General features: G+C 36.7%; 1 protein-coding gene across 1 annotated transcript in view; it reads left to right on the top strand.

Moving 5' to 3' along the window:
• SYNPO2 (synaptopodin 2) overlaps window positions 1–12,487 on the top strand; it is an 85,886-nt gene that overhangs the window by 69,187 nt on the left and 4,212 nt on the right. The window lies entirely within an intron of this gene.

The following is a 12,487-nucleotide window of genomic DNA, read 5'->3' as shown; positions in this document are numbered from 1 at the left end:
TTTTAAAAAAAGAAGTGCCTTATTAAATGGTATTAATAGTAATATGGATTACTAACGTAGCATAAAATAGATACAGTATTAGACTCTGACTGATCACTAGCAGAATGCAACTGGATAGACCTTTGGCCTGCACAGAGCCCCACTGAATTCAGTCAGAATCTGTCCTGGCTCAAAGGTCCTTCCGCAAAAATCTGATTGATCAGCCAGGGGCTTAGTTTGTAAGCTATGTGGATCAGCTGTGATCCAAAATCATGAATCGCCTCTGTGATTTCACAGAGAATGTGCTATAAGAGACGCTGGAGTGTTCTGAAGAGTAAAAGAGGTGGAAAGACAGCTGGAAAAATTGTCAAAGATTTCCCGTTTTGGGGAAATTTGGCATCTCAAGTGCAGACTTATTTTTAGCCAAAGTTTGCCTTGAATCCAGCAAGTAAGACAGAAGCCAGTAAATCAAAATTCTTGAACAGTCAGAGAGGTGAGCTGGGTTTTGCAGCCGTAATGTAATGCAATAGCTTCTTGTGAAAGCACAGTGATTGACAACTGAAGGGATACATATATTCAAGAGTACTGATTGTTCCAACCAGAGTAGTATATGCCACAGAAATTAGCCCTTAACAGTGAATCATAAATATGATCATGTCTTCCTATTGGTCTCTCGTACACGTTATTATTTTCACTTGGGGCTTTACAGTGCTTCTTCCCACTTTAAATCTTTTTACTCTGGTCTTATCCTTTCACCTTTTACTTGTCGTATTGGGGACTAAGGATTGAAATACTGCTACTGTAGAAAATTCTTAAGAGTCTGTGGTCTTGAAACCTACTGTATAATACTGCAGTGAATACATAGTCTTGCTGAAATCAAGGACCTCTGTTTGAATAGTTTAGCATGCTTTTCAGCAAGGAGTCCTGTTAAGATCAGTGGTGCTAGGTCTGAAACAAGGTGTTGTTACACACAACTAAGGGTATCAAAATCCATCCAAGTGTGAAGCTAAAGATTAAAGCATCGCTCTGTGAAGAAAGGTGGCAGAATCTGTTGATATATTTGTTTAAACTATCATTCAGCTAGCTAGAGACCAGATTATGGATCATTTATATCATAGGGGGTTTAGCAGAACTATCTATCTTGATGGAGAAAACATTCCCCCATATGAACAAGATCTCCTTAGTTTGGTCCCATGATGGTAACGCAAACTGCAATCAAAGTTGAGAAGAAAGCATTAGGTTGTACATGCAGAAAGCAGACTGGAACCAAAGTCTAATCAAGCCAATAAAAAAAAAAATCACTCCTTTGAATTCTGGACCTCCAAAATCCTACTCTCCCCTTTAAATTTTGGATTGGGATACTGACTGCATTAGAAAAAAAATGACCAAGTGATCCATCTTAAAATTCAGCAGAATGATGGGAAATTTTGAAAAAAAAAAAATAGTTTGGAAAACTCAAGAAAGAATTACACAGCATTTACCTGGAAATAGAAAGTAGCAATATTTTAATTCTTTGGAGATCTCCCTTCTATCTGTTTTCCACTGTCAATATCTGTATTTTTCTTCTATTATTAAACTTGTCCCTTTCCTCTCTGCCTGTTTGGGTTTTTTTTTCTTTGGTTTGGTTGCTTTTTTTTTGTTTCACTTACATGTACAGACTTACAGTATATTTTAGGGGAATTCTATTTCCTATGCTATCCTGTTAATATGAAATTTCCTCCCTCCTCTCCCCTTCCCTTTTCCTTTCCCCTTCCTGCCCCACTAGTAAATGTTTTACCTGAAGTTACATCCATTATTTTAGGTAGAAGTTTAAGATAGTAGTATCTACTTGGAATAAAGATACCCTACCAAAGATAAGTAGTGCTGCTAGAGAGATACATAGAAATCCAATCAGCCTTGTATTGCCTCACATGTTTTCACTTACAGTCTCCTCCTGTAAAACACATCTGTAAATTACAATCACTTCTGTACTCGTTCACCCTACCACCCCAAAAATATTTCCTTAATGAGGAGATTTTAGCAGTTTTGTACATAAGTGTTGATGTTGATGCATGTGGCATGATACAGCAGCTTACACAGCATGGCCACCAGTTCGTAACAGGCTCAGGTCAGTAACTTTCAGAATTCATCACCAGCTATTGAGTATCCTGTGTGAAATACAGGGATTACTGAAATCTAACTTCTAGCATATATATGCCTATATGGCATACTACTTTCCAAGTAAGAAATAATACGCATTATTATTCTAATTATCAGCAGAAGAAACATGAGATAAAGCTGGGATATATTCTCATGCAAAGGAAATCAGTTCTCCAGAAAGACAGAAGTCAGGTTAATAGGATCTAGGGAAGAGCCATGGACTGAAACAGAACATTTCAGTTTCCTGAGTGATCTGTCTAGAACTAAATTCACCTGAAAGACAGAAATGCATAATTGTCATCTTTAAAATCATTTTGCTATTTCTTTCATTTTCAGCACAACCCAAAATTCACTTAGGAAGTCAACTATATCACATGCATGTTTACACCAATAAGCAAAAAGTCAGCTTCTGTGATAGCAATATAAAATATAGCTATTAGCCTATCTTCTCTTTATTTTGGCCAAAAGAAAAGGAAGTGCATCTACGCTGAAAATTTGGATTTCGATCACATTTTGATTTTTTTGCTGTCATTCAAATACAAGTATTTCATATGGCCTATAGCAATGACAGAAGGAATTTTTAAAGCACCAATAAGAGTTAAAAGCATAAGCCCCAGTGACACTAGTCCTCTTAACTCAGCTAAGATCATTTGCAAATCCCATTCAAAGTCCAACTCTGAATTCAATTTCATATATACATATATATACACGTCATTCTACACACAGTGCTTGGATCCAACTTGGCTTCAAGACTCTTTTTACTAATCAGGTAAGTCTGTAATTCTTATTACTATCTCAGAAGACTAGCCTACTTAAAGTAACAGTTTTACTCAAAATGTAATCTCTTGTGAAACAGATATTTAGAGGAAAGTTGAGCTGTTCATTGTCATGGATCCAAATTAAAAGCTAACGATGATGTTAAACATAGCTGGAATGTTAAGAAAATGAATGGTTTGTGTAGAGAGGAGCCATCTGAAATTTCACTTTGAAAGGGCAGTGAGCCTTTGTAAATGTTTTTTTTTTTTTATGAAAAAGCTATTAGAATTATTTTAATATTATATGACAAGGCTATCAAGATGCAATTGTTATGTTTACTATGTAAGCATATTTAACAGTGAATTTTAGGCCACCTCTAATAACAATACTTTCAGTATGCTCACATTAAAAGAGGAATTTAAGTGTTTTATGTTGGTTTTAGCACATTCAATTGTAGCAATACTGGAGGTATTATACTGCACCAGTTCGGATCTCACATTCTAGACAGCCTGTTCATCAAAACAGCTACTTCATTCAAAGGTTTATATACTTTCCATTTCTGATTCAGTTACAGAACCCTTGTTATAAAACCTGAATTGAAAAGTTTTGATTTAGAGTTGAGTAGCTTTTACACAAACAGTTTAAATTTCTGTTGCAAAAACAAAAGACAAAATTTAGTTATTGAACAAAGAACTGCTTAACTTCTCCCCCCTGTCTCTAGGGGAACCACTCTTACCATGCTCCTGCTCAGCAAAAGATAACATATTATGAAACAAAGATATTTGAATGATTTTTTTCTGTAGGAACATTTACAGAGTAAACATTACCATCTCTTACAAGTAAACCTCATTCTTTTGCCTTCTGCTCTCTTACGGAAGAAATAATTTTGCGAGTGTCCTAAGACATGTGACAATATCCAGTGTCAATAAGCTGCTTGGTTCCAAAAGCACCTGGCCGATGGCATGGGACTTTATACTATACTCATATCAAGACTTGCAGCAGGGAATGCCCCATTCCCTCCTAGACTTGCTGACAATTTTATATACCTAGTTTTATTTATTTTACTTTGTATACCAAATTTTATTTTCTATGAGACATTCAAGAGTTGAGTCAAAATAAGCCCTAAAACTTCAGTGACCCAACAAATGTTCATAATTCACACAAATTTGTAAATGAAGTAAAGAAATACTAAGAGGTTGAGGTATCGGCAGGCTCCAAAAATTAGGAAGTGGGGGGCTGGTGTGTGGTTCAGATAGGAAAATCAGCGCTAAGTGGCAGAGAAGCAATTTTGAGAGAAAAACTACTAGGATTAGAGGGAGCCAGGCAGTGGGGAGAAAACTCCAGGAAAAAAGCAGAGACTGCACAGGATAAAATACCTATCAGAGGATCATGAAATACTGAAGGTATAAGACAAGAAAACAACCAGCAAGAAAGGTTTAATTATTCTGCACTGAGATGGTTGACTATTTCCAGCCTTTTGTTGAAATTTTCTAGGATGCGAGAGTGCTCACATCACTTGGCATGATTTTTTTTCCTCTACTTACAAAAGATACTGTGAAAGAGCCGAAATGCTAATACCCAGCAAAAGGAAAAAGTGAGCTTTAAAAAAAAAAAAAAAACCACCACAAAACAGGCCCTATCAGTAGACTATTGTTCTGAGAGACAACAGATCTACAAACATATTATCCTAGATAGCTCCTATACACGAGGGTTTTCGAAAGTGCTAAGGTGAACTCTGATGAAAGATTATAAGCAATTATAAAGATAACGTGACACCGGATGACAGGATCTGGGAGGAGCACTGTTTATCAAGTATCCAGGACGACACCTCAACAAAGGACCAGCCTTACCATCATGGTCTGCTGCTCCAGCATCTCTGCGGGGAATCCTCAGTACACTATGAGGTAGGGAAATACCGGTGAAACGACAGCACTCTTCGCAACTAACAATTTGCAAAATCTTTCTCCTCTCTTTTTCCAGGATCCTTTTCCAGATTTCGTAGCTTTAAGAATACAAAAGGATTGGTTATAAAAAGATCCACTCTTCCAGCCTTGCCTTTTGTCATGTTTTGTTAAAAACTTCCTTTGCCTGAAGTCAAACACCCAGGATTCCACTGATCGCTTTGGCAGTTCAGCATGGCGAGTGCAAACCTTAATTACACAGCTTGGCATAATATTATTTTATAATGAGTCTACTCAGCTTGAAATAGAAATGTTACAGAAAGAAGAAACTTGACAAGACCTTCAAAAACCTGTGGATTCAGAAGCTCCGAATTACTGCTGGTAGATTTCTTGGGAAAAGATGTGAGCCTGATAATTTCATTGCACACTTGGTGCCACCGTCACAACTTCATAGTACCCATAACAATGACTCTTCTTGCTTTATAGTAAACAGATTACCTTTGCATGTGATTACGTAAGGGAGGAGTTGGACTCACTTGAGAGCTATGTTTGGCAAGTGCTTTTCAGGCCAGTTGCTTACTACAGGAAGCACTTTAGGTTTTTTATCAAACCATTTAAAAAGTAGGAAAAATCCTGAAGCTCAGTGAAATACTATGTTGGAAGGATCTCTACAAAAGCAGACTTTACAAGCTAAGACTAACCATATGATGATACTTCCATGGTTTTAACATTTGCTTCCTTGAGTGAGGCAGGCAAAGACTTTTTCTTTATATAGCATGCTAATTAAGTCTTTTGGTATCCTCTGCAGTTTTCAAAGGAAAAAAAATCTATTCCTGTTTGTAATGATCTTGACAAACTGTTTTTAAATTCAGTGCATGTGAAACCTGCACAAACTTACGTGGTAGTATGTTATAACTGCACATTCCATTATGCTGAGGAAACTCAGTGACAAGAAAAATAACTTACTGAACTATCTGGATGAAGGCTTCCTGTGTGGGGTGATGAGTATAACAATAATAAGTGTTTTCAAACAAGAATCCTTGATTCTTTTGTGCATCTTTAAAACAGACATCTTAAAAAACAGAGTCCCATCACAATTCCAGGCAACTGAAAGATAAGCTGCTATGAAAGTTACCAGGTCATTTCTAAACAGGTGTAAAGATTAAACTGTTGAACAGATGGAGGGTTTCTCTTGATGTTTCCATCTATATGAAACAATAGATTTTAACTGATTTAAGAAATGCACAACGAACAGAAGGAGGAACATTACAGAAATAAAATACACTCCCAATCACTGTAACACATGTTGGATTACAAAGGGTGACATGGAGCACAGCACTCAATGATTTCAATATGAGCTTTAACTGATTGCAAAGCAAAGAATTCAGTACTTTTATATTAGAAGCAAAAGCTTCCATACAGTAATGACCTATGGACAAATATTTCAATTTTTAAAAGAAAGATTTTGTGAAAAACTAACTTTTTTTTTTCCAAAAAACATCAATAACTGCTAGTAATTTTTTTCTTGTATGTCTGAGAATGCTACTTCTTGTAGCCTCACTGTGCAGGTTGTTGTTGGTAGACAGCTTTATACTGTGAACAAAGCAAAGCATGGGCATCTGGGTACACTTAGTTTTCTTCCTAGAGTCCTGGTAATTTTCCCACATCAGGCTCAGGCCTACAACTTAAAAGTGGAACCTAAGCAGGTGACAAGAAAACCTCAAAATCCACCTGCAGTTTAATTTTCTTTGGTTAAGTAAACAGTGTTAGATACGTACAGATATTTCTGCCAGCCCTAGCCACGCTACCTGAATATCTTTTATGAACCAAACTGGGCTGTAGGTTTCTTCAGAAAAGGTTTCCACATACTTCCTTGCTGCTTGTTTGGCTGATGTCAGAAAGTGCAGACGTGTGACAAATGAGGAAAAAAATTTCATGATGGCATTCCATTAAAAATGCAAAAGATTACACAAAATGAGAGGCAGCAACATAACTTTTTATGGTGATGTAAATCAGCACCTGCACTGTACTCTGTTGCACAGCTATGAGAATTTCAGATGTACAAAATGATAGACTTCTGTCATCCTAAGATTACTTTCAGAGAGGTGTTTTCATAGTGAAACTGGACAGACTTGGTATTGCCACAGGAAACAGTACTGAAGCAAGCATCTCACCCTATGTATATGTAATCATGAAAAAACAATGTTAAACACTACTGTTTAGATTGCAAAATGAAGCACTTGGAAATAATGTTAATCCAACCATCCTGGGCATTTGTGTGACAAAAACATCTGTAATCATGTCATCATTGCTATTTTTTTCTGTAGGACTCCAGACTCAATTCAGGGCACAGAATGGTACTGCTCCTCTGACAAAGAGCTCTTCACTGTTTTGTTTTGACATTGTTCTGTTCTTAGCACCATTCCCTACTTAATGTACACTCTTCCCAGTGTGCTCTTCATGCAGAATTATTTCCTCATAGTTTTTTTTTTGTTAGCATTCAAGTCAGGCAGAAGCCGTAGTTCACTTCTACATTCTATAAATGAGTAAATAAGGCACGAAGAGTACAACACTGATAGTAGGACACTCAGTAGCCTTGAGTGTCCAGTTCAAGACACTGAGTATCTTCAGAGCCCAGTAGCATATGAACTAGTTACTGTATCAAAGCACGTGATCCTTAACATCAGTCTGTGAGTGTTAACAGATCACAGGTCTCCAGGTAGAAGCCCAGAAAGGGAATACTCAGTGACCAGCTATGAAATCCAACCAGTGAAAGCACCTTTTGCACAATATACTCCTTTGCTATATAATCCTAGTATTTCCCAAATGAGGCCCTGAAACAGCACTGGATGGGGCATAAGTCCTGAAATTTAATCAAATTGCATATGCACTGGGCAATGATGCTTGCATCTCATAGCTTTTGAATACTTCACCTTCCAACTTCACTAGCATTGCTTCAAGGTAGCTTTGTGTGTTTAAGACCCAAGAGTTTTCTAAGAACAACAAACCAAAGCCCAGAATACTATCACATAGCATACTGTAACCAACAGGTTCCTCTGGCATGGCTTGAACCACCATAGAAAACTGCTGTCACGTTTGCTGGCAGCAAATGCATGCTGACACCTCCGGCGTGAATCAGCACTGGGGGGATGACACAGGTTTCCAACAGGGCTTCATGGTCTTTTCTGACAGCAGAGAGACCAAGGAAGGACAAACTCCATTCCTCTAGGGAAGAAATTTCCCTGGAACTCTGAAGGAAAGTATACAGTAGTGTGCACAGGTTCTTTCCCCCAAACGTACCTTCCTTGCCCTATTTATTAATCTTTTTCTTTTCCTGGTCTCCTCATTGTAGCCTCATTGTGAGCTACACAGGTCAATTTTCCATTCCTTAAGCTTCTCATGCAAGCTCAGGAACCTTGGCTATCAGGTCCTAGTCTCATCACTCTCCAAGCCAGTGCTGAATGCAATTTTCCTTCTGTATCAAGTAGTACCAGCTCCTGGTTTTGCTTCGTCCAGTCTCTGTTTCTTCTACCCTGTTGAAATTTTGCTTCTTGCCCCCCTGTATTCAAACCAGTCGTTCTCCCCTTTGAGGGTCCTAGGGCCCAGACAGGAGGTCTTGGGCTCTGTCAAGGGGCAGCTGTGCTCTGCAGTGTATCTCAGTCCTGATCAGTGAGCGTGCACCCTCAGGTCTGGACCTGATGGTGGGAAGAGACATGGGTATGCCCCATACACCTGGATGCTCTGCTTTTTTGTGAATGAAAACCCAGCTGTGCAGGCAGAACAGGAGCTGTGGAACACCCCAGTGACTTCTCCAGCCTGTGGGGTGCACACAGCCTGCAGTTTAGACAGGCAGAGGAAGCACAAGGACAGTCTCCTTGTTCTCCTGTGTGGTGTCCAAAGACATCACAGCCTACAGCAGCTTAGACCTGTAATAATGAACAAAATCCTCCCGCCTAACAGAATATTATCACTGCTAACAGAGTTCTCGGGAACTAGCTGTAAAAAGCAAGGTGCTCCTATTGAGCCTACATAAGGCTCTCAGTTTGAATATACGTAGGCAAGTTTACATGGAAATATGAGAAACTTCAGACACAAAGATTAGACTCAAACTGGTTCTAAAGCACATAGTAGTACCACTTTTCAAGGAAAAGGATGCTAGAATTTTTTGTCATTGACATGTATTTTCCCCTACTCTCACTCTTTGAAATGGTTGAATTATATAAGTTCATTTGGTTGAAAGGCGTCTGAAACGGTTGGATCATTTGGGATAAAGTAAATAAGAAAAACAACTAAGACTGAAAATTTCAGTTTGAAAGATTTGATAAGAAATTATAAGGAACTGGATAATTTATCTTTTAGTTTGGACACGTTCAGCAATAATAGTGCCACCACCTCAAACTATTACAATATAATATGTATTTTCTTTGATTTTAGAATAAAAAATATGATTAACCTTCACTTAATATAAATTTAAAACCCTTTCATTGTTCATACAAAATAGCAAGGTCAGAAACTAGGACATTTGATTTTCAAATGTTTACTTCACAAGGTAAGACCTTCCTCTTGTAAGACCTTCCTCTAAACTGTGAAATATAGAAGTCCAGAAGGTGGCAGCAAATATTCTTCCTTACAAGAAATTGTCTTCCGAAGAAAGCTAAGATGCTTATGGCCAAAGAAGTTTCAGCCATTTGCTTTCTATAGGCATAACTGTATTGTATTTTGATAATTGTATATGGATAAAGATTAAATGATAATGGAAAGCACTGATTTTCTTTGATTTACACAAGTGCAAACTGAGCTAACTGAATAACTCATTTATGACAGGTTAGCATCACCCTTATGTTTCTCTTCCATGTAGTCATTTTGCAGTAGTGAAGGCCTAATTCTAATATTGTACTTTTCTCTTCTACCATTACTTGACATCTAAAAAGGACTTTATTGTCAAAAGCAGCATTTGTCACAAAGCTTCTGTAAGATGCTTCATTTGTTTGTATACTAATGATGAACACAAGATTATTCTTATCTGAAATAATACCACAGTTATAAACAATCTAAAATTAGAATAAATTAAGTTCCAGTTCTAAAATTCCCTATAAACTTTTGAAAGCAAGCCCTGACAAGACAGCTTTGAGGAAGTCAGGATCAGACATGAACTATGTGATTCTAATCTATTACTAGTCTCAGTACAGCCACTGGCAAGGCTTTAAATGTTAGACAGGTAAGATTCCCTGCCTCTCCTGCCATTAGTATCCCCATTAACCAAAATGCTGCATTCCAATTTTAGCCTGCTGCAAATTATTTCCAGAGTTTCAAATAAGCGATTTTTCCATTTTATTTCAAAAGTTTTGGTATTGATATTGTAAAATAGATGTAGCATTTACTCCAGAGCTGGCAGCATTTCAGAGAGAAATTATTTTTTCATTACATAAAGTTTAAATTGTAAATGGTTTGGGATGAAAAAAGCTGTAAGATGATTAACAATATGTCTCCCTTCTACATGCAGTTTAAAAATCTGAATCTAAAATTTTATGTTCAAAAAAAATGGAAAGAAGGAAAGAATTAAAAGGCATAAAAATCAAGTATTACTTATTTTGTCCTACCATTTACTCAGTGGTTTGGTCTCTAACTGCAGTAGCCATTACAAGCCCATAGAAAGCAAAATGAGAAATGCATCACTCTGCGTTTTTATAAAGACAGCGTAATTTTTTGAGATAGTACAATTCTTCTATCTATTTCCTCCTCCTTCGTCCCTTTTTTTGTGTAAACATTAGCCAGGCACTAATGTTAACTCAGAGTTGAACATGCTTTGATAGGGGATTAAGGACCAGGACTATAATGAACAGATAAAAATAAAACTGCCTTACTGACTTCAGACACCTAGGTCTATTTTTTTGAAGGGACTTAATCAGGTGTGAGTCCATGTTGCAGAGAGATTCACTGAGACAGACTATTAAGAGTCCAACCTACTTTTGAAAATAGAACTCTTGGCTTTTTTTGAAAATTTAACATATGTCTCCTTAACTGGTGAAAAGGCAGTTTCAGCATGTAAACATACAAACAGTTTTCATTATCAAGGAGATGTGTCACCTAAGACAGAAAAACAGGTATTGTGAAATCATTTCACTAAGTAGTATTTTGCACTCCCGTTTGGTCTGTAAAATGAAAAACACCTGACTCCTGCCTTTAAAATTTCCTCTATTTTATGAAACTAAATATTGTTCTTTTTGTCTTTCAGCTTCTCATAACTATCAAGGAATTTGAAATAGCATTAAGTTCCAAATAACTGATTTTTCTGGACTATTGATTTAGATATTATTGAATCAAAAGTAGACATTCACACTCCTTCAATTTACATTAAACAGATCTATAAGTGCACACACCTTTTATAAGTACTGTGTTTACATTCATTTACTTATATACTGAAATACTTTCTTTTGGAAGTAAGATTACATTCAGTTTAGTTTATATTAATACTCAGCTTATAAATATCAAAGATGCTTGTGGTACAATAAAAGGTTGCTTCATTGACCAGTTTATAAATAGTTTGCATTTTAAAAAAAAAAAAAAAAAAAAATCAATGTTAACCTGAAGTTTATCCTGTTTGCATAGGCAACCAAGAAGTCAGTAGCTGTTGTTAGGATTTTATGATTGCAATGGACAGCTCTGAACTACCTTTCCTCTTCTTGACATCCAATAGTTCTTTCAGTAACTATTGTAGAAAAGATCTTTCCCTCTGAAAACGTTCTCACAAGGCAATGGAAAAGAACAAATTAATCACTGTACAGGGTTCTAGTTCATTTTGCAGCATAATACTTTGAGTGCTGGTACAGCATTATAATGAATGTTTTACAACAAGATTACAGTAATACAATATGTGATAGTGTAATAATTCTGGCAGCATATCACTCTTTCCCCTCTCCCTTGATTTCTGGAAATAAGAATGAAAAATCTCTACTCCGCTTTTTATAATCTTCTTGTAGCTTAAGGGAGACAGAGTAGAATAATTATTCTCTATTTACACTTATTTCCCACTGTCTCAGTTATGATCTGGGGTTTGTGCATTCTTTTTAGTACATACTTGTCAAAATAGGTATCTTCAAGAGTTAAATATGAAGGGAAAATAACAGAAAGTATCACTACATCTGACTGCTGCTGTCCAGTAAATGAATAATGAATTCTAGTGACTAAAAGTTGCCTTAATTCCAAAGTTTGTGTGTGTTAGTTTGAAGGGCCTGAGCACCAACGTAGTCATAGAAATCAGTATATCGATATCAAATACAGGTCTGCTTTGAATTTAGAAATGTTCAGACCTAGGTTTTCAGTCTAGGAACACCACTACCAATAATAAAAATTGACTGCAATGAAAACAAAGCAATATTGATCATCTCTCAGTTCCTGCATTTGAAATACACTTATATTTTAGCAAAATCATGCTTTTCTACAAGTGTTTCAAACCTATTTACCACAGAGTGTGAAAAAATGTGCGATAACGTATATTCCGAAGCCAAAGATTATTCAATTTCAAAACAAAGTTGGGGTAGATGGAAATATTTTATTTTTTAACTCAATAAATTATTGCAAAAGTATATCGCTATGCAATGTACAAAAATCTGCTGTGCAGGGTGCTATTGGATTACTTTTGTTACACAGATACTACCATAGCAATCTTAGCAGTCAGTAGAGACTAAATTCCTCCTCCTTAGGGTAAACGC

The sequence above is a fragment of the Nyctibius grandis genome, chromosome 6 (assembly GCF_013368605.1).
Source record: "Nyctibius grandis isolate bNycGra1 chromosome 6, bNycGra1.pri, whole genome shotgun sequence".
NCBI lineage: Eukaryota > Metazoa > Chordata > Aves > Nyctibiiformes > Nyctibiidae > Nyctibius > Nyctibius grandis.
The sequence above is the reverse complement of the archived record's forward strand: the minus strand, read 5'-3'. Positions and strand labels throughout refer to the sequence as shown.